Raw genomic sequence first — 27,048 nt, 5'->3', positions numbered from 1 at the left:
ATGCTGCGCACTCCCAAACGTGCTCCATCCGCCATGCTGCGCACTCCCAAACGTGCTCCATCCGCCATGCTGCGCACTCCCAAACGTGCTCCATCCGCCATGCTGCGCACTCCCAAACATGCTCCATCCGCCATGCTGCGCACTCCCAAACGTGGTCCATCCGCCATGCTGCGCAGTCCCAAACGTGCTCCATCCGCCATGCTGCGCACTCCCAAACGTGCTCCATCCCCCATGCTGCGCACCCCCCATCGTGCTCCCAGCCTCCCCCAGCATCAGCCTCCCCCTCCCAGCCTCCCCCAGCATCAACCTCCCCCAGCATCAGCCTCTCTCCTCCCAGCCTCCCCCAGCATCAGCCTCCCCCAGCATCAGCCTCTCTCCACCCAGCCTCCCCCAGCATCAGCCTCTCTCCTCCCAGCCTCCCCCAGCATCAGCCTCCCCCTCCCAGCCTCCCCCAGCATCAGCCTCCCCCAGCAGCAGCCTCTCTCCTCCCAGCCTCCCCCAGCATCAGCCTCTCTCCTTCCAGCCTCCCCCAGCATCAGCCTCTCCCTCCCAGCCTTCCCCAGGATCAGCCTCTCTCCTCCCAGCCTCTCTCCTCCCAGCCTCCCTCTTCCCAGCCTCCCTCAGCATCAGCCTTCCCCTCCCAGCCTCCCTCAGCATCAGCCTTCCCCAGCATCAGCCTCTCTCCTCCCAGCCTCCCCCAGCATCAGCCTCTCTCCTTCCAGCCTCCCCCAGCATCAGCCTCCCCCTCCCAGCCTTCCCCAGGATCAGCCTCTTTCCTCCCAGCCTCCTCCTCCCAGCCTCCCTCAGCATCAGCCTTCCCCTCCCAGTCTCCCCTAGCATCAGCCTCCCCCTCCCAGCCTTCCCCAAGATCAGCCTCTCTCCTCCCAGCCTCCTCCAGCACGCCGTGCTCCTCTGCCGACACTCACAGATCCGATCGCATACACTCACACACACCCGATCGCATACACTCACACACACCCAATCGCATACACTCACACACACCCGATCGCATACACTCACACACACCCGATCGCATACACTCACACACACACACACTGACGATATCGCACATCCACGCTCACACTCACAACATCCGGAGATACCACATGCTTCTGGCCATGTGATCCTCCGGCAGGCCCTGGAAGGTCACAACAGCACAGTATCGAGGCCGAGAAGCAAGCGATATCTCCGGATGCTGTGAGTATGTGGATGCGATGTGATGTGTGTGTGTGAGGTGTGTGTGAGAGGGAGTGTGAGCCGGTGTACACTGGTAACTATGATACACATCGGGTAACCAAGGGACCTTAGTTACCCGATGTGTATAATGGTTACCAGCGTTCACGGGCTCCGTCAAGATCCCAGCATCGCAAGGTTATGTCTGCGATATCCCAGGATGTTGTGAGTGTGTGGATGTGATGTGTGAGGTGTGTGTGAGAGTGAGTGTGATCTGATGTGTGTGTGTGTACTCACCTGGGAGTCGGAGCTCCGTGTCAGTTGGGCCAGAGCGAGCGTGCATTGCGTGAGGGGGGCGGGGCCTGCAGAGAGCCAGGCCGAGAGGCCAATCCGTGTGGGGGGGCGGGGCCATGGCGAGCCCAGCGGCCAATCAGCTTTGTGTCACCGTAAGGACACAATTTTGGAGCATAACAGACAGACAGACAGACAGAATAAGGCAATTATATATATATATAGATTATAACTGTTAATTTATGCAGCTTCATTTGCTATAAGATTTCTAAGATTATCAGTGAAAATAAAAAATTATCTGCCAAGACCATATGGAAATAAGGGGCACCAGGAGATGAATAAGCATTGTAAACTATTGCATTTGGAATCATGAGAATGTAAAGAATATAGTAAATATTAAGAAAAGTAAAGTTTCTATCCATTTTCCTTGCCCAGTATCTGTCATATAATTATATAATTTGTAAAGAAGTGTCATGTTAAATTTGAATGATTTTTTAACAACTTTGAACTATGAATTATGCACATGATCATTACAAAATCCATAGTTTGCAGATTCAAAAAATGCTCTCCTAGAAATCTATGGACCCACACTTTGCTCCCCAATCTTAAATAGAGGGGCTTTTTTATAGTCAAAATCCATACACAGAAAATAGTGCCATATCTCAGGACATGAAGGGCTCACAGGTCTATAAACTGGAGCTATAGTAACTCTTTGTACAACTATACAGGTTCTGACCATGGCTGGATAATTGCCTCGTAAATTATAGGGGCAGGATACATGACAGAATTCAAATAAGTGTGACCGCAGTAAAAATCCTTCTAGCCTGACTTTCCAGGCTAATAACTGGGCTAATTCTTAACTTCTTTATGTTCAATTAATAGCAGAAGAAAAAAAATAAATGCTTTAATTATGTTTCTAAGAACCCAGAATTTCCATGTACTTAGCTATTTGTATTCATGTTTTCAGAGGCCATTGCTAATTTTATAAGATCAGCAATCACCTATGTCATTGTATACATAGGTTCCAAGCTTACAGTAATTGCATAATTGGCCACTTTAAGGCATGACAATATCTAGGCTATGTGCCCACGGGAGATTAAACCTGCGCCTTTATCTGCGGAAAATCTGCAGATTGTCATGATTTTTCAGATAAATCCGCAGGTTTCAGCATGTGCAGACACTCCCCATGTTATCCTATGGGACATGGGGAGTGTCTGTGTCTATGCTGCAGATACGTTCGGCTGCGGAACATGCTGCGGTTGTCCCGCAGCCGCACGTATTTGCATGTCAATTATTTCTGCGGAATTACCTGCGAAAATCCTGGCCCTCCACTATGAAGATACAGGCCGGGACTTCCGCATGTAAGTCGCACGACTGCCCGCAGGTTTACCGCAGATATTTCACTGTAGTACCGCAGCTAAAATTAGCTGCGGATTCCGGGGAGCAGCTGTGGGAAACCTGCGGATGTACCAGCGGATATATCCGCAGGTACAAAGTCCAGTGGGCAAATTGCCTAAGGCTATATGCGCACGCTGCAGTTTTTGACGCGTTTTCTGGTGCATTTTGTTTGTCAGAATTATCTTACTTTTGACTTCCCAGCAAAGTCTATGAGAATTCAGATTCACTCTTTTTTGTCTGCAGTTTTTGTTACAAACGTCTGGCAAAAAATACCTGCAGCATGTTCATTCTTCTTGTGTTTTTTGCTTGCTTTCACTTAAAAAAAAACGCATGAAAATGGCATGGTCAAAAGTGCACCATCATTACAATAGTTTTTTTTTACATTTCCAGGCACTCTGCGACTTGGTTGTGTGCTGCCCAGTGCTATGGGGTACTTGGTCCTGGGTGGTGTATTACTGGGATGTGTCACTGGGTGGCCGTTGTCCGATTCCGTGACCCTGGGGTCGTTTTAAAAAGGGGATTATTTACAGGGGCATAGTTAATAAAGTTTATGTCGTGACGCCACTTGCAGGTTGCGGTTATGGTGATTGAACCGCCGCTGCACAGTCTCTCCGCTTGGGCTGATGTGAGAGGAGCCTGGATGTTGGGCCCTCTGCAAGTAGGGTCAGGGCCCCAGGGGGTTAGGTGATGAAGTTAGGCGCGGAAAGAATGGTAGGCCACACGGGGAGTTGCTGTGTAACTAGTTCTCTTTACTCACAGTAGATGGTAACTTGTACCCGGAGGAAGGCTGGTATTCACCTCTGGTTCCCTTAGTCCCAGTTGATGACCTGGTGGCTTCTTTCCCCTGCACCTTTCTCAAGTTGGTGGGTCCCCGTGGTTTGGAGAGTCTTGGGGTCCCCTCCTGTTTGTCTCTCAGCCTCTGGTCCGCATGGCGGGCAGTAGGAACCCTGTAGGGTCAGTGTTCCGTTCCGGTCCCAGGTTCTCCCATTACTGCTGGTGCCCTCAGACTTCTAAGGTCAGTGAGGTCCTGGATGGTCCCCTCACTGTGCATATTTTTATCAGTTCTGCCTGGAGCGTTTGCCTGACGTAGGGCTCTGTACCCCGTTGGTGCTTTGGTTCCGGGAGTACTTCACCGTACTCCACCGGCAACCACACGTCTGGGCCCTCAGGTCACTGTCACACTCCCGTGTCAGTGCAGTTACGTCTGTCTTCTCGCACGTCCACTTACTACCTCTAATTGTCTAACTAACTGTTGTCCCCTCTTACCTGGTCGTTGTCTAGTGGATTGGATCGGCTCCACCCCTGGGGGGGCCATCCATTGGGTCCAATTCTGGTCTGTCACTAGTCAGTGGGGATGGGGGAAACTGGGATTATAATGTGTTTTGCTGTTACCGGCACTGGTCTTCCAGGTCCCTGGTGATAGGTCCTGCATCTTTGACAGGATGCAGTACCTTATTGTTCCGTGATGGGTTCAGGGGCACTACAGTTTCAGTTTGGGTGCAGCTTTTGTGACAACAATCTGTATTGTACGCATATAGCCTAAGAGGACCAGTAACGTGGCCTTTTTAATAAACAGTGCAAGCAAGGTATCCCTGTATCGTACCAGCAGACTTCCAGCCATGTCATACTGTAATTGGTCTAGTTATTGTCAAATTTCTTTAAAGGGAACCAACCACCAGTATATCAACAGGATTTGGCCTCTTGCTCCTGAGATGTTTATGAAAACAGAGGAAGTAAGGGCGCATCCGACGAACATCCGGCATATCACAAGCCGGAGGACAGCATCCTCAATAAGATGGTGCCGAAGAGAGCGGTATGTGCAGACTCCGACTCCAACATCATTTTATACTGTGCACTTGCCACACATAAGTATAGTGGTGGCAAAAGGGGGATCTACAAGTGCATCTTAATAAATTAGAAATTAGACTATCATCAAAAAGTGAATTTATTTCAGTAATTCAGTACAAACAGGGAAACATATATTATATAGAGTGTTTTGAGTGTTCTATTTCAAGTGTTTATTTCTGTTAATGTTGATGATTATGGCTTACAGCCATTGAAAACACAAAGTTCATTATCTCAGAAAACTAGAATATTATATAAGACCAACTTAAAAAATTCTTTTAAACTCAGAAATGTTGGCCTACTGAAAAGTGTGTACAGTAAATGCACGCAATACTTGGTCGGGGCTCCTTTTTCATGAATTACTACATCAATGTGGCGTGACATGGAGGCAACCAGCCTGTGGCACTGCTGAGGTGTTATGGAAGCCTAGGTTGCTTTGATAGCAGCTTTCAGCTTGTCTACCTTGTTGAGTCTGGTGTCTCTCACCCTCCTCTTGACAATACCCCATAATTTCTCTATGGGGTTTAGGTCAGGTGAGTTTGCTAGCCTATTAAGCACAGTGATACTGTGGTTATTAAACCAGGTATTGGTATTTTTGGCAATGTGGACAGGGGCCAAGTGCTACTGGAAAATTAAATTTCCATCACCTGAAAGCTTGTTGGCAGAGGGAAGCATAAAGGGCTCTAAAGTTTCCTGGTAGACGGCTGCATTGACTTTGGTCTTGATAAAACAAAGTGGACCTACACTAGCAGATGAAATGGCTCCCATCACTAATTGTGGAAACTTCACACTAGACCTCAAGCAGCTTGGATTGTGGCCTCTCCACTCTTCCTCCAGACTCTTGGACCTTGATTTCCAAATAAAATCAAACATTTGCTTTCATCTGAAAACAACACCTTGGACCACTGAGCAACAGTCCAGTTCTTTTTCTCCTTGGTCCAGGTAAGACGCTTCTGGCATTCTCTATTGGTTATGAGTGGCTTGACATAAGGAATGCGTCAGTTGTAGCCCATGTCCTGGATACGTCTGTGTGTCATGGCTCTTGAAGCACTGACTCCAGCAGCAGTCCACTCCCTGTGAATCTCCCCCAAATGTTTGAATGGCCTTTTTCTAACAATTCTATCAAGACTGCAGTTATCCTGGTTGCTTGTTCACTTTTTTCTACTTTTTCCTTCTACTGAACTTTCTATTAATATGCTTGGATACAGCACTTTGTGGACAGCCAGCCTCTTTACCAATGACCTTTTGTGCCTTACCCTACTTGTGGAGTGTGTTAATGACTGCCTTGTGGACATCTGTCAAGTCAGCAGTCTTTCCCATAATTGTGTAGCGTACTGAACCAAGCTAAGGGACCATTTTAAATATTTAGGAAATCTTTGAAGATGTTTTGTGGTAATTATTCTAATTTTCTGAGAAAATGACTTTTGAGTTTTCTTTGGCTTTAAGCCATAATCATCAACATTAACAGAAATTAACACTTAAAATAGATCACTCTATTTGTAATGACTCTATATAATATATGTGTTTCCCTTTTTGTATTGAATTAATGAAGATAATTAACTTTTTGATGATATTCTAATTTATTGAGATGCACCTGAATATTTACATACAGGCCTTGAAAACCACACAGGGAGAAATAATAAAGGAAGACCAACAGAGTCCCGCCCTGCTGTACAAATCAATCAACTGCTGCATTTTTTTTAGACCTTTGATAAAATGTTTTACTGCAATGAAACATACAATCTGGAAACTGAAGGTATGATTTTATTCACCATCCTAGCACCAGTAAAGCACTGCCTTTAGTTTCTATAAGAAAATCCTGGTGGTTGGTTCCCTTTAAATGGAATCTGTCACAAGGTTTTTAATGAACCAATTCAGAGCGGCAAACCCCAGAGACCCCAATTCAAATAATCTGCCTCTAACTAGGTTGCTTGCTGTTATTTCATTAAGGCCTCTGACACACTTCCACATAAAAAACATACGTGTCTCACGTTCCGTTTTTCGGATCGGTGTTCCGTTTTTTATGGGCATTTCTCCGGTACGTGTGACATCCGTGTGATGGCATATGCTTGCCGTGTGTGCATGTGGAATGTCCGTGTATGCGTACGTGTAATGTCCGTGTGGTGTCCGCCGGTGTTGATCTGTGTGTGTTGTAAAATGTCGTTGCTACATACCCGCTGACAGCCGACACAGACAGAGACGAGCGATGAGAATGAACTCGGGTGAACCTCACCCGACTTCATTGTCATACCACGGCTCTGTGTGTGGCGTCCTGATTAGTGGACATCCGTGATGGAATCACCGGTGACCACCAATCCCCTGAGTAACTGAAGTTAGCGGCGACATTAGCGCTGCCGTCACTCAGGTTACACGCGGCTAGCTGGAATCCTCAACCTGAGAACGCAACTCACCTATGACTTCATCGCTGATCGCGCAGCTCACTTCAGTCACTTGAGCGACTCGCTGTCACAGTTGGAAGATCCAGTGGTGGCCGCGAGTAACCTGACTGACGTCATCGGTGAACGCATGGCTCACTTCAGTTGCTGCTTGGAGGTGATAGAGAGTGGTCATTGTGTGTGGCCGCTCCTGTCACCTTCATGTAGCAGAGCTGAGAGTGTCGTGGGACATCTATGGATTACGGCGGACCTGGATGGGTTTTTTGGTTTTATTAAATTGGTGAACGAGGGTGCTTGTTTTAATTATTCTAAATAAAGCATTTTTTGAATGTGTGTTTATTTACTTTTAATAACAGGTTAATCATGGAAGTTATCTAGGGGAGACGGCTGCCATGATTAACCTAGGACTTAGTGGCAGCTATGGGCTGCTGCCATTAACTCCTTATTACCCCAATTGCCACCGCACCAGGGCAATTCGGGAAGAGTCGGGTAGAGTCCCGGAACTGTCGCATCTAATGTATGCGGCTTTTCCGGGCGGCTACTGGGTAATATTGTTAGGGTGTTGGACTCCCCATAACGTGAGGCTTACCATCCTGAGAATACCAGCCTTCAGCCATGTGACTTTACCATGGCTGGTATCAAAATTGGAGGGGAATGTACGCCGTTTTTTTAAATTATTTATTTATTTTACTGCACAATATAGACACGCCCACCAGCTGCTGTGATTGCTTGCAGTGAAACAGCTGTCACTCAGCGTGGGGGCGTGTCTGACTGCAACCAATCATAGGCGCCTGTGGTCGGGGGAAGCAGGGAATAGTAGATTGAATAATGAGCGGCCGGCATTTTCAAAATATATAAAGCCGCAGTAGCTTTTGCACAGCTGTTCATCGCCACGCTGGTGATCAGGGATCGGTAAGTATGAGACGGGGAGATACAGACCGACCAACAAAGGGATATTGACTGACAACCACAGAAAAAAAGGGAGATTGACTGATAACCACATAAAAAATAGATTGACCGACATCGCTCACTAAAAAACGCACACGGACGGAACGTGTAGCACACGGACATGCTACGTGTGCCATCCGTACAGAAACGGACCCATTGACTTTAGCGGGCCCGTGCCTGCGTGATGCCAGCGAAAAACGGACATGTCGAGCGTGTTGGAAAACTCACACACGTACAAACGTCATGGACACACGTTCCGTGTGGTTTTACGTGTGTGTGCCTGCTACGATAGGGTAGCATTGCTGTACGTGTCTCCGTGCCGCCGGTATGTGCAAAAACGTACCAAACACGTACTGGCGGCACAGATGTGTGTCGGAGGCTGTTTTATCTGCTGCAGATTTACCGGTCCTGTGATTGCTGATCCTTGTATCACCCCACCCACACAACTGCTTTTTGTGTACACTGTTCATAGGCGGGGAGTGGTTTGATGAGTACCTTTCAGCAAGCTAAGTAGTCCCCTAGTAATTACCTTATGCTGATAAAAGAATGATTTCATAAAAAATACAGCAGGAAGTCCAGTAAGTGATGAAATGCTGACATCAGGATCTATGCCCCAAATTATGCTTCACAATCCAGTGCAAACAGGAATAAAAACATGGTTAATTCTGCGCTGCCGTCGGTAAAGGAATCCAATGTAAAAGCGAAGTTGAAAATAAAAGGTTTTTTACTAAACACATTTCGAAGTGAACTTCATGTGTTCTTCTTCAAGAAAGGCAACCAAAATTTCCTGAAGAAGAAGTAAAATTCTCTTCGAAACGCATTGAAGAAAACACCTTTTATTTTCAACTTTGCTCTTATATTGATTTCCTTTACCAACAGGATTAACCACCTTTTTATTCCTGTTTCCAATGGATTTTACATCTTAGCCCTTGTTGTGCCTGGTCTGTGAAGCAGCTGTACATATGATTGGGTCTAACAACCCGACCAGGTTAGGTGAGCAGTTTTTCTCTCTTTTATCCTTTTGGTATTCTTGGATAAGACCCTTTTGTGCTTTTTATCTACAGATTTTCTCCCTATATTATGCTGCTCTTAGATTAGGTAACAAAACCTTGGTGACAGATTCCATTTAAAAAGATGACACATTGTGAATTACAATAAAAGTAATTCAAATGAACTTGTGATAAATTTGAAAAATTAGTATAATAAAGTTACGGGATAAGGGTTTCAGACATGCTTTCAGAAATGGTATTGCTGGGCTAAAATTCCAAAAGATCTTCGGTATCAGGATTGTGTATAATGTGGTTTTCCTGCTTGTGAAACCTATAACCCATTAACTTTTTGTCTGCAACAAAATGGCAATATATAAGCTGCAGTACACTGTATTTTGCTAATGTTCTTCAAGCACAAAGCTATAGGGGCCTACCATTGCCCTTTTCAGTGTCACACTGTACTAAGGGAGACACTGAAGCTACAAGCAGTGTAGCTTCAGAGTGCAGTTAGCAGCAAAAGCACCAGAGGGCAGTAGAGTAGTCAGTTAACCAGGTCAGGAGCAAGAGGTCTCATCAAAAGCAGAGGGATAATTAAATTGTAGTCAGTTGATAGCCAAGGTTCGGATCCCGGGAAGTCCCATATGCAATAAAAGGCAGAGATGGAGCTGAAGTAAGGAACGAGGATACAGGTCAGATGCCGGGAAGTCAAACTACAAACAAGTATGAAAGCTAGAAAAGAGAAGCGCTGATAGGGTTTTACCAGATTAAACACACGGTTAGCATATAGTAAATGCACTCACCGTCACAACCACCACAGATAGCATGAGATAATGGCGCCTTGATTGATTTACTGGTCCTGAAGAAGAGGTCATAGACCTTGAAACGCGTAGACCCATGGAATAAAAGATTGTTTTATTTATCAACATCTCCTCTGGATTACTGGCGGATTGAGCGGGTTTAACCCCTTCTCCCTCTCCACTTTGAAGTCTGAAACTACAAACAAGGAAAGAGGACAAGCAGGTAGGGATCGGGATAAGATAGACAGGGAAGGGTACACAGTAGACAGGAGTGGATAGTCAGGGACCGGGACAGAAGGATTAATGGAGGAGAGTACGGGTCAGAACAAGGCAGCAGGGAGGCAAGACAGATCAGGTAACTAATCAGAGCCAGTAACACTCGCTGCAGAGCATAAACCATCACTGGCACTGAACCGGAGGTATAGTGTCCCGGACACCAGAGTGAGACAGGGAGGAGTTAACTCCTGACATGACCAGGCCAGAGCTTGGGGAAATAATCAAACCACAGCTGCTGATACAGACCTGGATCATTACACTCAGATATGAAATTGCCCTTCTCCTAATGAAAATAAGAGAGTGAAAATAAGAGAATAAAAATGAATCTGGGGTTAAATTGTGACTGCATAGACTCGATTTAAAATATTGTTAGACAAGGGGTCAATAAACTTCATCGATACACCCATCAGATCATCCTTTTAAAATATTAATTAAACAACTCTATGTTTTTGTGTTTACTGTACTCCTAATTTTTAATGTATATATAATACATTTTTTTAGATAATATTTTGTATGCTAAGCCTTTAATGGCCGGTGTTATTATTTTGGTAAAATAGAAATACTGTAAATGCATCTAAAAAGAAGTAATACAATGGTATTTTTTTCAAGCAAAGTCCAAGCCTTGCTGAGACATTTGGAAATTACCTGGCATTTTTATTTTCTCTTGCAAGCGCAGTACTATATCTGCTAATGGCTATTTCCCATATGGCAAGTCACAGCAGTACTTCTTCACAAGTTATGATCCCTACATACAACCATCCAGCAGTACTCAGAATTTTTGCTAAGGCAGCAACACTTTGCCAACTAATTTAATATTACAGATTAATGTAAAATGCCCGTAGCTCTAAATCCCCCTCATTTATCCTGTACATTAAACTCATGACAGAAAGAAACCCTCAGCAGTCAGCACTCTCTATTTTATTTAAGATATATCTATCTCCTGCACACACTTCACTTTAATTACTGTATATATTTTTAAACCTTCTGAAAAATAATTATGTAATGCATACACATTTACTCCGGCTTACATTTCTGTCTTCTTCCAAATAGCATTCTTTCTTAATCATATATTAACTAATTGGCATTACGGTGAGACGTAGGTTTCTGCCACTTAAATATTATTTGTTTGTATTTATATTCTTCATGCATTATGGAACCTGACTAATAACTTTACTAAATGTAAATTTCTGACTCAAGTGGAATAATTACCTTTTATGCAAATCAGGCCTTTGCTCATCCTGGAGATTGATGGAAAGAAGACATCTGGCTGTGAAAGCGTCTGACTGTCTCAAATCATTAGATAAGCCAGCTGTCTTTCTCTTTCTATGAGAAGGGGGCTGGCTTAGGATTATGGTATGCAAAAAAGGCCGCCCTGTCATGATATGCACAGAGGAAAGGAAGGAAGCTCTTCCCTGTGTTACTGGAGCCTGGAAATTGAATGTATATAGTCATCTACATGCTAAATATTTGCACTAGAAAATGCAAGATTAAAGGTGTTATGCCAGACAAATAAGGTATAGGCACAGCTGATATAGTTTGCTCCAATCGATCAGGTCTAGACCGAGATCAAATAATGAAGACTCACTGTGTTGGTGTTGCTCAATCAAAATTCAGATGGCACTCACCATTCGTTGCAGTATTTAATAGTCTTCAGAACATCATACAAGCAGAGGAAGAGGCGGATGTGGCACGCGTGGACTATGACCATTTTGTGCCCAAATAGCGCTTCAATAGGACCTATTGAAGCACTACTTGTGCGTAAAATGACCATAGTCCACACATGCCCCATCGTCCCTCTCCCTCCACTTTTGTGATGTTTTGAAGACTGTTAAATAGTGCAACAAATGGTGAGTGCCATCCATTTTTTTCCCCACTGGATCAAAGGTGTTGCGCGTAGAGTGTGGGGGGGGGGATTCAAATTTTTTGACAACAGGTTCCGTGTTTGTGTTTTGAAGCCATGCCCATATTTAAAACAATGCCATATTTGAATGTGACATCCATTATGTTAGCCACACCCATTTACATACACACACACACACACACACACACACACACCTTCATACCCTACACTGAGTTCTAATTTTCAAAAATTGTAGAAAAATCTTTTAATACTATTCTCCATACTAAAAAGTGACTGAAAGACTGGAACAACTGGTACTTGACAGGAGGCAAAGAGACAATCCATGTATTAAAGGGTTCTTGTACGATTTTTAAAAAATACTATTTAAAGAAATGGTACTTAAAATGGAAAGGAGGACCTCCTGTCCATCTGTAACCTCAAATGTCTGCTGCACCCAATCGCTGACATCAGAAGCCACAGGATAAAGATGTATAACTAATAGTGATGAGCGAGTACAAAAATGCTCGGGAGCTCGAGGCTCGGGCCGAGCATCTCAAAATACTCGTGTACTCGGCCCGAGCACCAAGCCCAATGTTATCCTATGGGAGACCCGAGTATTATTCTGAAATGACCCCCGGCAGCATGTAGAAACCATAAAACTGTAAATTAAAAAAAACGTGCGTGTGTGTGTAAGCGTGCATATATATATACAGGCGGAGTGGAGTGCGGGAGGGGCAGTAGCCGAGCGGGGAAGTGACGGGCTAAAGGCACGGTCATGCTGTGCGGGCCGGCCAATCACTGCAATTCCACAAGTAACAGGGCTGTGGCATTGCAGTGGTCTGCCAGCCAATCCCTGCATTAGGGATGGCTGTTAAAAGAGCGCCAACATGAAGACCACGAGTAAAGCACGAGTATCGCGAGATTACTTGTTCCCCGCCGAGTAGCCCGAGTACAGTGATACTCGTGCGAGTACCGAGTAGTAACAAGCATGCTCGCTCAACACTAATAACTAACCACTGAGGCCAAGAGATGAGTGAAGCAGCTAGGAAGTCATCTCATACATTTATATCATTTGTTCACTCCTGGATAACCCCTTTCAATGTATCTAATGAGTCTAGTAAAAGAAATAAAAGCATGAGATGGGTCCAGCTCCAAGCACTACAGTCTATCAGTGGATTTTTGTATCTTATAGCTTCTACTTGACATAACAATGTTACAAGTTTGTGGAGTATGCAGGATTCAGATTGGAGCACCCTAAGGAAGTAAATATGCTTTTTTTACTAATAACATTGAACTTGGTTCTGCAATGGTTAAAAGCCCTTTAAATTTACAGCAGAGCAGACCACCAGAGCAATGCGGAGGAGCTGCAGGGAGCACAATGGCCGAATCTTATTTCACTATAAAGCGCCGCTCACATCAGCGGTATCTTGCCGTAGGGCTGGATCCGGTACAAATGCGTTTCAGCTCAATTAATCTCCAATGGAGTCACGGCAGGATGTGGTCACACGCAGTTGTGCGTCACACGCAGCCGCATGTGGCTGCATCTTGCCGTGATTCCATTTGAAGGGGGAATGCAACTTAAATGCATTTATAGCGGATCCAGCCCTGCTGCAAAATACCGCTGATGTGAGCTGCGCTTTTCAGGACAATCATTCACCTTGGTGAAAATTTTCAAATCTCTCTAAATTCCTCAAAAAAAAAAGTTGTAAGTGAATAACTTCCCTTCTAGAGAGGACCACAAAAGCATTTTGGTGAAAAAGGCAGTGCCACCAATGAGGCACAAAGTCGGTGACAAGGCACAACCCAGGGCCAATGTGGCTTTGAGGGTAATGTTTGAAGAGGCACCAAATTGGGACAGTGAGGGTTAGTAATTGGTCAGTCAAGACTCCTGACTTGCCACATGATGGCCATCATTGAATCTTTTACTTGCCTTCTTACCCACTATACTACAACCCTCACTTACACTTTTCAGTGCCTCCTCACTCAAGTAAATCAGTAAAAATTAATAAGCACTGTCAATGCCAGGATCATGAGGTGGTGAGTCAGAGGGTCACTTGGTGGGACAAAGCCATGTGGGTGCTTGTATTTTGAGGAACTAGTTGTATTTTGTAATTACATTACATTACATTATATTATATTACATTATACATTTTGACATATGGTTTACTGGAAAATGTGTAAAACAATGCAAGTAAAGTGAAATTTCTTAAAACATGCACACACATACATATATACAGTGCCTACAAGTAGTATTCAACCCCCTGCAGATTTAGCAGGTTTGATAAGATGCAAATAAGTTAGAGCCTGCAAACTTCAAACAAGAGCAGGATTTATTAACAGATGCATAAATCTTACAAACCAACAAGTTATGTTGCTCAGTTAAATTTTAATAAATTTTCAACATAAAAGTGTGGGTCAGTTATTATTCAACCCCTAGGTTTAATATTTTGTGGAATAACACTTTTTTGCAATTACAGCTAATAATCGTCTTCTATAAGACCTGATCAGGCCGGCACAGGTCTCTGGAGTTATCTTGGCCCACTCCTCCATGCAGATCTTCTCCAAGTTATCTAGGTTCTTTGGGTGTCTCATGTGGACTTTAATCTTGAGCTCCTTCCACAGGTTTTCAATTGGGTTAAGGTCAGGAGACTGACTAGGCCACTGCAACACCTTGATTTTTTCCCTCTTGAACCAGGCCTTGGTTTTCTTGGCTGTGTGCTTTGGGTCATTGTCTTGTTGGAAGATGAAATGACGACCCATCCTAAGATCCTTGATGGAGGAGCGGAGGTTCTTGGCCAAAATCTCCAGGTAGGCCGTGCTATCCATCTTCCCATGGATGCGGACCAGATGGCCAGGCCCCTTGGCTGAGAAACAGCCCCACAGCATGATGCTGCCACCACCATGCTTGACTGTAGGGATGGTATTCTTGGGGTCGTATGCAGTGCTATCCAGTCTCCAAACGTCACGTGTGTGGTTGGCACCAAAGATCTCGATCTTGGTCTCATCAGACCAGAGAACCTTGAACCAGTCTGTCTAAGAGTCCTCCAAGTGATCATGAGCAAACTGTAGACGAGCCTTGACAGGACGCTTTGAAAGTAAATGTACCTTACGGGCTCGTCTGGAACGGAGACCATTGCGGTGGAGTACGTTACTTATGGTATTGACTGAAACCAATGTCCCCACTGCCATGAGATCTTCCCGGAGCTCCTTCCTTGTTGTCCTTGGGTTAGCCTTGACTCTTCGGACAAGCCTGGCCTCGGCACGGGTGGAAACTTTCAAAGGCTGTCCAGGCCGTGGAAGGCTAACAGTAGTTCCATAAGCCTTCCACTTCCGGATGATGCTCCCAACAGTGGAGACAAGTAGGCCCAACTCCTTGGAAAGGGTTTTGTACCCCTTGCCAGCCTTGTGACCCTCCACGATCTTGTCTCTGATGGCCTTGGAATGCTCCTTTGTCTTTCCCATGTTGACCAAGTATGAGTAATGTTCACAAGTTTGGGGAGGGTCTTAATTAGTCAGAAAAGGCTGGAAAAAGAGACAATTAATCCAAACATGTGAAGCTCATTGTTCTTTGTGCCTGAAATACTTCTTAATACTTTAGGGGAACCAAACAGAATTCTAGTGGTTTGAGGGGTTGAATAATAAATGACCCTCTGAATAAACTTTTCACAATTTAAAAAAAAAAAAAAAAAGAAATAACATTCTTTTTTGCTGCAGTGCATTTCACACTTCCAGGCTGATCTACAGTCCAAATGTCACAATGCCAAGTTAATTCCGAATGTGTAAACCTGCTAAATCTGCAGGGGGTTGAATACTACTTGTAGGCACTGTAAATCTTCTGCTGCTATGCAAAAGTATTTTCTATTCTTTAATAAACCACTTTTATCTGCATTTAGTGTAGGCAAGCTGCTGAAGAAGGGACAGTGTATTAGAGGCATGTATGCCTTATTGACCTTGCTGATATGTAAGACATCTATTCTATGATATAATATCACTGATATAACTACATTTAGTGTTAGGCAAGCTGCTGGGAAAGGGATAGTGTATTATAGGCATGTAGGCAGGGATTCTAGCCTTATAGACCTTGCTCCTTCAATGGAAAACAATCTATTCTATTAGATTATAAAAATGCTTTTAACTGAATTTAGTGGAGGGCAAGCTGCTGGAGAAGGGACAGTGTATTAAAGGCATGTAGGCAGGGATTAAAGCCTTACAGACCTTGCTGCTACATCAAAAGTCTACTCTATTATCTAACAATACCACTCTATAAACTCAATTTAGTAAAGGACAAGCTACTGGAGAAGAGAGTGTATTAGAGGCATGTAGGCAGAGATTCTAGCCTAGCCTTACAGACCTTGCTGTTGCTACATAAAAAAAAAAAATATTTTCTGCTCTATTATACCTTTTTTATCTGCATTTAGTGTAAGGTCAGCTGCTGGAGAAGGAATATATTATTAATGGTATGTAGGCAGTGATTCTAGCCTTTAAGACCTTGCTTCTGGTAGGTAAAAAAATATATTCCTTTGTCTCATATTACTACTCATATCTGCTTTTAATGTAGGGCAAGCAGCTGGAGAAGGGATAGTGTATTAGAGGCATGGAGGAATGGATTCTAGCCTTACAGACCTTGTTGCTGCTACCTAAAAAATGTATTGTATTGTACTACTTTTAAATGAATTTGGAGTAGAATAAGCTACTGTGATAGTGTATTAGACACATTTAGACAGAGATTCTAGCCTTAGAGACCTTGTTCCTGCAATTGAAAAAAATCTATTCTATTCTATTATTACAGGTTTAAACTGCATTTAGTATAGGGCATGCTGTTGGAGAATGGATAGTGTATGAGAGGCATGTAAGTAGTTATTCTAGGCTTAAAGATCTTGATACTAGGGATGATTGAATACCAAAATATTCGACTTCGCGAATATTCAACGAATAGGCTGCGAATATTCGACGAATAGGCCACCACTATTCGATTATTCGAGAATATTCGATGCACAATGTAAAGCGGGCTTTACACGCTACGACATCGCTAATGCGGAGTCGTTGGGGTCACGGAATTCGTGACGCACATCCGGCCGCATTAGCGATGCCGTTGCGTGTGACATCGATTAGCGATTTTGCATCGTTGCAAAACAGTGAAAAATCGCTAATCGGCGACACGGGGGTCCATTCCCAATTATCGTTACTTCAGCAGTAACGAGGTTGTTCCTCGTTCCTGCGGCATCACACATCGCTGCGTGTGACGCCGCAGGAGCGAGGAACGTCTCCCTACCTGCCTCCCGGCCGCTATGCAGAAGGAAGGAGGTGGGCGGGATGTTACGTCCCGCTCATCTCCGCCCCTCCGCTGCGATTGGGCGGCGGTTCAGTGACGTCGCTGTGACGCCGCACGGACCGCCCCCTTAGAAAGGAGGCGGTTCGCCGGTCACAGCGACGTCGCCGGACAGGTAAGTATGTGTGACGGCTCTGGGCGATGTTGTGCGGCACGGGCAGCGATATGCCCGTGTCGCGCAACAGATGGGGGCGGGTACGCACACTAGCGATATCGGGACCGATATCGCAGTGTGTAAAGTAGCCTTAAGTCTATGGAAAACCCGAATAATTTCACATTGAACCTAATGGCAAGCTGTGGTGACTGAGGGAATGGCTGAAATGGATGGGAAAAGGCAGAAACAGTATGAGCACAGCCTATAGAAGGTGCGTGACTGTATTTCTGGTGTCTTGGAGTAACGTGCTCTGAGCAGCACGCAGCTTTTACGTAGTCACCAGAACAGCTCTCAAACGAAAGTAAAAGAGAAGAAATTGATAAGAAACAGTTTCTAGTGCCCAATCCCTTTAATAAAACGTAAAATCAAGGCCCGACCTAAAAAACACTTTAGCATAAGTTCATACGTTTTGTTTTTTTACATTTTTCTCCCTTTTTCGATTACAAAGGGCTCTAACTTATACATTATATTGGTGTCTGTCTCGCACCTCCTTTTTTGGGACATATTTGACAGCACTTTAAAAGGTCAGCTACAATGTGCCTGTTCGGATGTTGGCCTTGCCCTCCTCATACTCCTCCACCAACACCACCGGCTCCAGTGGCCCTCTATTCAAATTCTGTTCAAATTAATCAGTAATATCTGTTTTATGGGCAAATGAATGCCACGCTGGGACATCAAAGCTGATGTCGTTGATGATAATTGCATCTGGCCAAAAGCAGATTGGGAGCAGGAGGCATCATCGCCTGCTTCCTAGACCACAGTTTGTGAAGCATGCAGCACCGTGGAAGTGGCAGTTGTTTCACTCTGGAACTCCGGCTTTATTCCACTAGCTAACACCGAGGATTTAAAAAAAAAAAATCAGTTTCCCCAGGAGGGAATGATTCAGACACCATGGAGCACAGCATCAGAAGGTACTCCCAACTGCTGCCATTGCTCCCGATCTGTCGCCGCCCTCCACCATCTGCCACCGCTCTCCCTCATCAGCCGCTGCCTGCTCTCCCACCTCTCATCCTGTGATCTGCTGCCCGCTCTTCCACATCTAGGTAACTATCCCCAATCTCCTCTCACACTCCCCTTCCACCCTCTCCCCCCATCATCCGCCGCTCCTGCATCCACTGCACCCTCTCCCATCCTCCACCACTCCTGCATCCACTGCACTCTTTCCCATCCTCCATCCGCTGCACCCTCTCCCAGCCTTTGCTGCTCCTCCAGCTGCCGCCACCCTCCCACATCCACCGCTGCTCCACCAATATGCTGCTGCCCTCCCCATCTGCCGCTGCCCTCCCCATCTGCCGCTGCCCTCCCTATCTGCTGCTGCCCTCCCCATCTGCTGCTGCCCTCCCCATCTGCCGCTGCCCTCCTATCTGCCGATGCCCTCCACATCTGCCACTGCCCCCATCTGTCACTGTCCCCCTATCTGCCACTGCCCTCCCGATCTGCCGCTGTCCCTCATCTGCAGCTGCCACCCATCTGCGGCTGCCCTTCCATCTTCCGCTGCCCTCCCCATATGCCGCTGCCCTCTCCATCTGCCACTGCCCCACCTTCTGCCGCTGCCCTCCCCATCTGCAGCTGCCCCCCATCTGCCGCCATCTTTTCTGTGATCCTGCTGCTGTTTTGATCCATCCTGTAAGTATTGTTCGTGGCTCTTTTCTAACTATCCCCAATTCCACCTCCCACTCCCTCTCCACCCCCCCTCCCCTGCCTGTTTGCCACCAAGCGCTGATCAGCTACGTGATTGGCTGATCAGGTACCTAATTCTTCAAGTTTGCTTTATTTTAGTACACCACAAATTAAAAAAAATTAAAAAAAAGACAAAACTTGAACAGCTATATACCTGATCAGCAAGCGTTCTACAGCCGTACTCGACTTTGGACAGGACTTTTTTTTTCCATCCTGCCTAATTCCCCCCCCCCTTTTTGCAGCACATGCGTGCATGCGTCCTGATTTGTTTTTATGCAATGGGGATGTCTAGTCTCCAAAATGGAATCACATTTGGGGGAGCTCCACTGTTTCGACACAGGAGGGGAGCTCCAAACGCAACAAGGTGCGGCTAACGATTCCAGCTAATTTTCCGTTCAAAAAGTCAAATGATGCTCCTTCCTTTCAGAACCCTGCCGTGCACCCAAACAGTGGTTTTCTGCCACATATGAGGTATTTGCCAAGGAAGGCACTGCAGGTGAAACACATTGATTTTTCCACATTTAACCACCTAAGATGTCAGTATACTAAATGCCAGTGTTGTTGATTTTATTATGGAATAATTAAAGTTACATTTTACTCCACCTGACAGATTCCCGGCAGATTTTTCTCTTCATATTTATTGATCTACTGTGTGGCTGGCTACCCTAAATCCTGATTGGATCCAAAGGAGGTTTTCTGAAGGTGTTACACAGTCATACCTGCAAAGTGGTGAGCGTTTCTATCTACCTTATTTTGGCCTTTTTGTTTTTATGGATCAATGTATGAAGCACGTGAGGGTTCAAACTGTTCATTACCCATCTAGATTTATGCCATGGGGGTCTAGTTTCCAAACTTGGATCACATGTGGGGGAGCTCTACTGTTTTGGCACATCAGGGGCTCTCCAAACGCAACATGGTGCAGCTAACGATTCCAGCTAATTTTCTGTTCAAAAAGTCAAATGACTCTCCATCCCTGCCGAGTACCGCTATGCACCCCAACAGTGGCTTTTCGCCACAAATGAGGTATCTGCATGCTCAGAAGAAATTGCCCAACAAATTTTGGGATCCATTTAATCCTGCTACCCTTGTGAAAATGCAATATTTCAGGCTAAATTAACATTTTTGTTGCAAAATGTTCATTTTTTTCCTTCCACAGTGCTTTAGTTATGAAGCACCTGAAGGGTTAATAACATTCTTGAATGTAGTTTTGAGTAGCCTGAGGGGCACCGTTTTTGGAATGGTGTCATTTTTGGGTGTTTTTTTTCATGTACACCTCTCAAAATCACTTCAAATTTAATGTGGTCATGAAAAAAGTGGCTTTGTAAGTTTTGTTGTAAAAATGAGAAATTGCTTATAAAATTTGAACCTCTATAACTTCCTTATAACTTTTTTCCCCAAAATTGTACTGATGTAAAGTAGACATGTGGGAAATGTTATTTATTATTTTGTGTAATATGTTTTGCTGGTTTAAGAGCATAAAAATTCAAACTTTGAAAATTGCAAAATTTTCAAAATGTTCGCCAAATTTACGATTTTTTTCCCAAATAAATGCAAAAAATATTGTCCTAAATTTTGCACTAACATGAAGCCCAATATGTCACAAAAAAACCGTCTCAGAATCACTGTGATCCGTTGAAGCGTTCCAGAGATATAACCTCATAAAATGCCACGGGTCAAAATTGCAAAAAATGGCCTGTCATCAAGGTGAAAACAGGCTGGGGGCTGAAGGGGTTAAAAATAAGCCCTCCCCTGAAAATAAGCCCTAGTCAAGGTTCAATAATGAAGTGTCCGTGCAGCTAAAAAAGTTAAAGATACTGCAGAACACTTCATTATAGAAAGCAGACACCCCGCAGTCACACTCACCAGACGCCAAGCAGAGCACTTGCAGTGATCGCACCCCCACACACATCCGATCTCACACACACACATACGATCTCACACACAAACATCCGATCTTACACACAAACATCCAATCTCACACACAAACATCCAATCTCACACACAAACATCCAATCTCACACACACACATCCAATCTCACACAAACATCCGATCTCACACACACATCCGATCTCACACACAAACATCAGATCTCACACACACACATCCGATCTCACACACACATCCGATCTCACACACATACATCTGATCTCACACACACACATCAGATCTCACACACACATCCGATCTCACACACATACATCTGATCTCACACACACACATCCGATCTCACACACACACATCCGATCTCACACAAACATCCGATCTCACACACACACATCCGATCTCACACAAACATCCGATCTCACACACACACATCCGATCTCAAACACACACATCCGATCTCACACAAACATCCGATCTCACACACAAACATCAGATCTCACACACATCCGATCTCACACACACATCCGATCTCACACACATACATCCGATCTCACACACACACATCCGATCTCACACACACACATCCGATCTCACACACACATCCGATCTCACACACATACATCCGATCTCACAGACACACATCCGATCTCACACACACACATACGATCTCACACACAAACATCAGATCTCACACACACATACGATCTCACACACACATACGATCTCACACACAAACATCAGATCTCACACACACATCCGATCTCACACACACATCCAATCTCACACACATACATCCGATCTCACACACACACATCCGATCTCACACACACACATCCGATCTCACACAAACATCCGATCTCACACACACATCCGATCTCACACACACACATCCGATCTCACACACATACATCCAATCTCACAGAAACATCCAATCTCACACACATACATCCGATCTCACACACAAACATCCGATCTCACACAAACATCCGATCTCACACACAAACATCAGATCTCACACACAAACATCAGATCTCACACACACACATCCGATCTCACACACATACATCCAATCTCACACAAACATCCAATCTCACACACACACAATCAGATCTCACACACACACATACGATCTCACACACAAACATCCAATCTCACAGGGAGGACTTGGGAGCCACATAGACGTCCGGGTTTGGTAAATATGAGTCTCCTGGGAAGTGGGGTGTCTGCTTTTCTGGGGGCTAAACTTACCCCTAACCATGGTTCTCCAAAAATAAGACTTCTTCAAAAGATAAGCCCTAGTGCTTTTTTTTTTTTTTACAAGACAGTGTCTTATTTTTGGAAAAACACGGTATCACGCAATTTATGCCAGCCTCTATTTCTTTACTATCCATCATCAACCATATTATACTTACACTGACATAATATGTCTCTTTTTGAATAATGACTGTTCAATTTGCTTTCTTTACCACGATGCCAAACCCTATGTACACAATTTGAACAAATCAATATAATGCACAAAATAGACCTAAAACGGCATAAATTTATATGTGTTTCTATCATACATTGTGTTAAATTGTACGAATAGAGATTCTACTTAGCATGTGCTGATCACATAATGTCCAAAGTGTCATCTCAACATTACAATTGTTGATCTATACAAGCATGTGCGGGCAAGTGAAGCGAGATCAGCACTCTGGGTACCAACCAGACTAGAGCATTCCAGCCATAACTGTACCTATTGCTATTTATAGTACCCATCCATTTAAACTTTACATTGTTATCACTATACTAATATTGCTTCTAATGGCTTAACATGGAGCTTACAAGTCCTATTACAGCATAAATTCCACTAGAGCATTCCAACCGACTCAGATACAATATCATTCATATTACCAATCCATTAAAATAATAATATTTGCTTTATTAAATACTATCTAATTCTATAGTATGTTATTTCATTATTATTTTTTTCTGTGTAGTTAATATTCTACTGACCCCCCCCCCTCCTTTGAGGTAGGGCTCAGCCTTTGTTATCTTTTCTGCCTTTTTGTGGCTATAAATATGTCAGCTGCAGCTAATATGTGAGACTGTCATGCAGTTATACACAACTATCTTGGCTTTCGCATACATAAACTTGACTTACAACTATTTAAAATATGATTAGTTATGCAGATCCTTGTCAGATCACTGCATTGTTACTGTTTTGCTCCTGGTGGTGGAAAATCGTTTTCTTCTTATATACTACAAATTACAACCTGTTCTCACACTCCCTAATAGCTCAATAGCTGTGTTATTAGGTTGATTCCAAAGCAAAAGGTTACTGGTTCAAATCAAGAAGCAGCCATGATAATTGCCCAGGAAAAGAGAAACATCATCAAGCTCATCAATTACAGTCCCTCAGCTAAAAAAAAATTGCTAAACTGCATTACTTGAGTGCCATGACAGTTGGAAGAATGCAAAATGAAGTCCTTCCATCCAATCAAAAGCCAAGAGATAGCTATCCAGGCAAAATATCGCAGTCAACAATTCGGCTCATCACAAAGTCTATCAGTTCTGGCGTGACAAACACGGCACTTGAGGTGCCTCATATGCTTCATAATAGTAAGATCACAGACGTCCATGCAAACATCATGCCTAACAATGTCACTTAAGTCTAGAAAGGTTGCCTGAAAAAATGTCAAGAAGCCTCGACTTCAATATCATCATAAGAAGTGTAAGCTCAAGCTTGCAGAAAATTTGAAACATGATTAGTAGAAGATTTAAAACAGGTAATTCAGAGTGATGAAATGAAAGCCAATAGCTTAGGCTCTGATGGGTGTAGATGGGTCTGGAAGAAACAAGGGGAAAAGAAGCTAACGGATCGAAACTGAAGGAACTATCAAGTTCGGTGGAGGAAGCCTGATGATATGGGGTTGTTTCATTGTCGATGGCATTGGATACTTGACCTGCATCTATGGTGGTCTCAATGCTGAACTACAAGTGAGTATCCTACAAGTTGAGTTACCCACTTGAGTACTGTGGGTATAAAAAGGACGACATAGTGTTAAAGCAGGACAACAACTCTAAGCATATGTTGACATTGCCAAATAAATGGTTTAATGACAATAAAGGAGAGGGGATGGAATGGCCTTGACATTCCCCAGACCTCAACTCAATCAAACATTTGTGGATAAAGTTGAATAAAAAGCTGTATTTATACCAAAGTGAGTATGCTGCAACATTGACAACATGTAGAAGATTTTGGTCAAGCCATGCTTGAATCTGATTGAGAGCATGAATCCCAGAAGGATTCAGGCAGTGTTATTTTTTATATATATATTTTTATATTTTATATATATTTTTAATTTAAGCATGAACTTTCACTACACATGATGAGGCCTAGACATCATATTTGTTTTTCTTGCGAGACACAGGCATTAACTTAGTATTTCAGATTGTTCTAAATCTAAAGTTGTTATAATTCGTTTCATATGAATTTGGCAAAATGGTGACCAGCTAAAGTTTGTTGCTCACCTGTTTCTGCCTACCATCTGATCCCCTGACTTAGGGGATTTTGATCTATCTGATTCAGAATTTGTGGTGCATGTCGTGATGTTGCAGCACACACCAGGTATAAAGTCACACGTGATATGCTATGTGTCGTCATCACGTGCGTTGCTGAGGACATGCGTTGCTGAGGTTGCTGGTTGCTTCTACCACTGAGTGAAGAAGACTGAATAGGATTATATATAATTTATTTCAAAATAGTCTTAAACATGTGACGTTTCAGCCACTAGGTGGCCTTCATCAGACAACTGGTATCATAAACTGGCCAAAATTGGAGTGTCAAGGCAACGGTGTCCACCGCTATGCTGCACACGCCAATTTTGGCCAGTTTATGATACCAGTTGTCTGATGAAGGCCACCTAGTGGCTGAAACGTCACATGTTTAAGACTATTCTGGAATAAATTATATGAAAATTAACCCTTGAAAGTGCCTTGTACCTATTTGATTGACTTACGGTTTGGAAACCAACAAGTGCACCTCGATATACCTCCACCATATTGGCTGTGCCTTATCCTTTTACATGAATAGGATTATGTGCACTGGATGGCATCAGAAAGAAGTGGTTGGATCATTTAGAAGACAAGGTTGCGAATCGACAATGCACGTGACTGATATTTTCCACTGAACGTAATTTTAAGCATGCAATGTGCATCAAACAACATAGCACATTTATTTTCCCTGCCAAATGTGAGTGATCTGTAAAATTTAAATGGCAGATTCCTCATCACTATACATGACTCATTGTAAAATTGTACATTTTATTCAAAACATTGTTTACTACTTTATAACCTGCCCCCTACCTGCCTCCCAACTGCAAACAGATATTTGTAGGTGTCTCTTATACACATACATGCTTCTAAACTAGTATCTTGTGATTCAGTGTATCTTTATAGTGTTTTCTTTTGATGAGTTTGTCACCAAGCCTTTACGCACTCACCTTCTGTGGGTCATGGTAATTATATAACTGAATGAAATTCCAGAAGGTGGGCGATTTAGATGGTAAGTCACCAAAAGAAAAGTGTACACACTGTAGGGATTCATCTCTGGTAGGCAATGGCAGTGACACAGTAAAGTTCAAAAAAGTCAGTGTTGTATTCACACTGGCTACAAACAATAATGCAGGGTTACAAAATGAAAAATCCATCTTGGTAAATAGCACAGCACAAAGTCCAGGACATACCAGTCCATTCAGATATGGGTTTCTTTACCCTTTACACAGACAGAATGCTACAGTTCTGCAGCCCAACTACCCTCAAAATAAAAAGTTGTGGCTGCCTTTTTATGCTGTGCTAATCATACACCTGTGCACTTCAGGTGTTGCCTCACAACCTAAACTAGCAGAGAAGATCCAGGCCAGGATCAACCTCTTCTCTGCTGTTCAACAGTGCAATAGGCTAGTGGGAATTTAGCTTCCTTCAACCACCATATTCTTTACCCCGTCACAATACGCAGTGAATTATATGACCTGAAATGAAATCCCGAGTTAGAAACGGGTACTATAATACAAGACATTTAGAAATATACTAGTAATTAGCTCTTAGGACAGATGGGGGATTGTAAAGTAAAAGGCAAGAGTAGAGTCAGTGCAAATTGATTTTCAGGACATGGTCCATTCACCACTTCTGTAATTTATATCCTCTGGATGGGAGCCTGAGAACCGCCTCTTACATACCAGCATCTATGACTCTTGTTTTGATTGGCTGGCCTGGTGCAACATCATCATAGTAGTAATGCACATGTGGAGGCGGGGTAATGAAAAGAAGACTTGTGATTGACATTAGTTAGAAGGAGGTTCTTAGAGATGTCCAGCGACCACAGATTATTGACGTGGTCAATGGACCTGGTTCTGCAAATCATCTGTAAACAACACTTTTAATAATTTAGGTAGTGGACCAATTACAACCACATTTATATAATCCTGCAGAATCACTTTGGGATAATTTCTCATCACATTTATCAGCAGTCAATCATAACTCGCTTTATCCCTCAACAGCAGATACATATTTTATCAAGTTATTTACTTTACTTGCAATGTCATCAGTTCTATGTACTACATTATCAAAAATGGTATACATTGTTGACCAGGCTGCCTTAAATGTCATTTATATACATATTAATGGATATCCAAATGGCATCATCTATACATGATTTATATTATATTTCAAAGATACGTTGCGAAAATAAAAAAAACAGATACTGATGACATCTGGGGCTGCATAATGGCAGACGTACCTCTGCTGCGGAGATACCGTGCATCATGCTGCATGATGTAAATAATAGGAAGCAGTGTTACATTTTATAAAAATATTGGCGAGTGTTAGAATGATAATTCACACAACTCGGTATAGACGGAACAGAGATACAACATGTATTCTACTATTAGTTCTGGATTGTACACTTTCAGTAGCATGCATAACCTTATGCTGACCCTGTCCAGTCACTGCTTGTTGTAGATTTGACATTCAGTTAATTTATAGGTCTGAAAATCTGCATGCATCAT

This window comes from Anomaloglossus baeobatrachus, chromosome 7, assembly GCF_048569485.1.
Source record: "Anomaloglossus baeobatrachus isolate aAnoBae1 chromosome 7, aAnoBae1.hap1, whole genome shotgun sequence".
NCBI lineage: Eukaryota > Metazoa > Chordata > Amphibia > Anura > Aromobatidae > Anomaloglossus > Anomaloglossus baeobatrachus.
The sequence above is the reverse complement of the archived record's forward strand: the minus strand, read 5'-3'. Positions refer to the sequence as shown.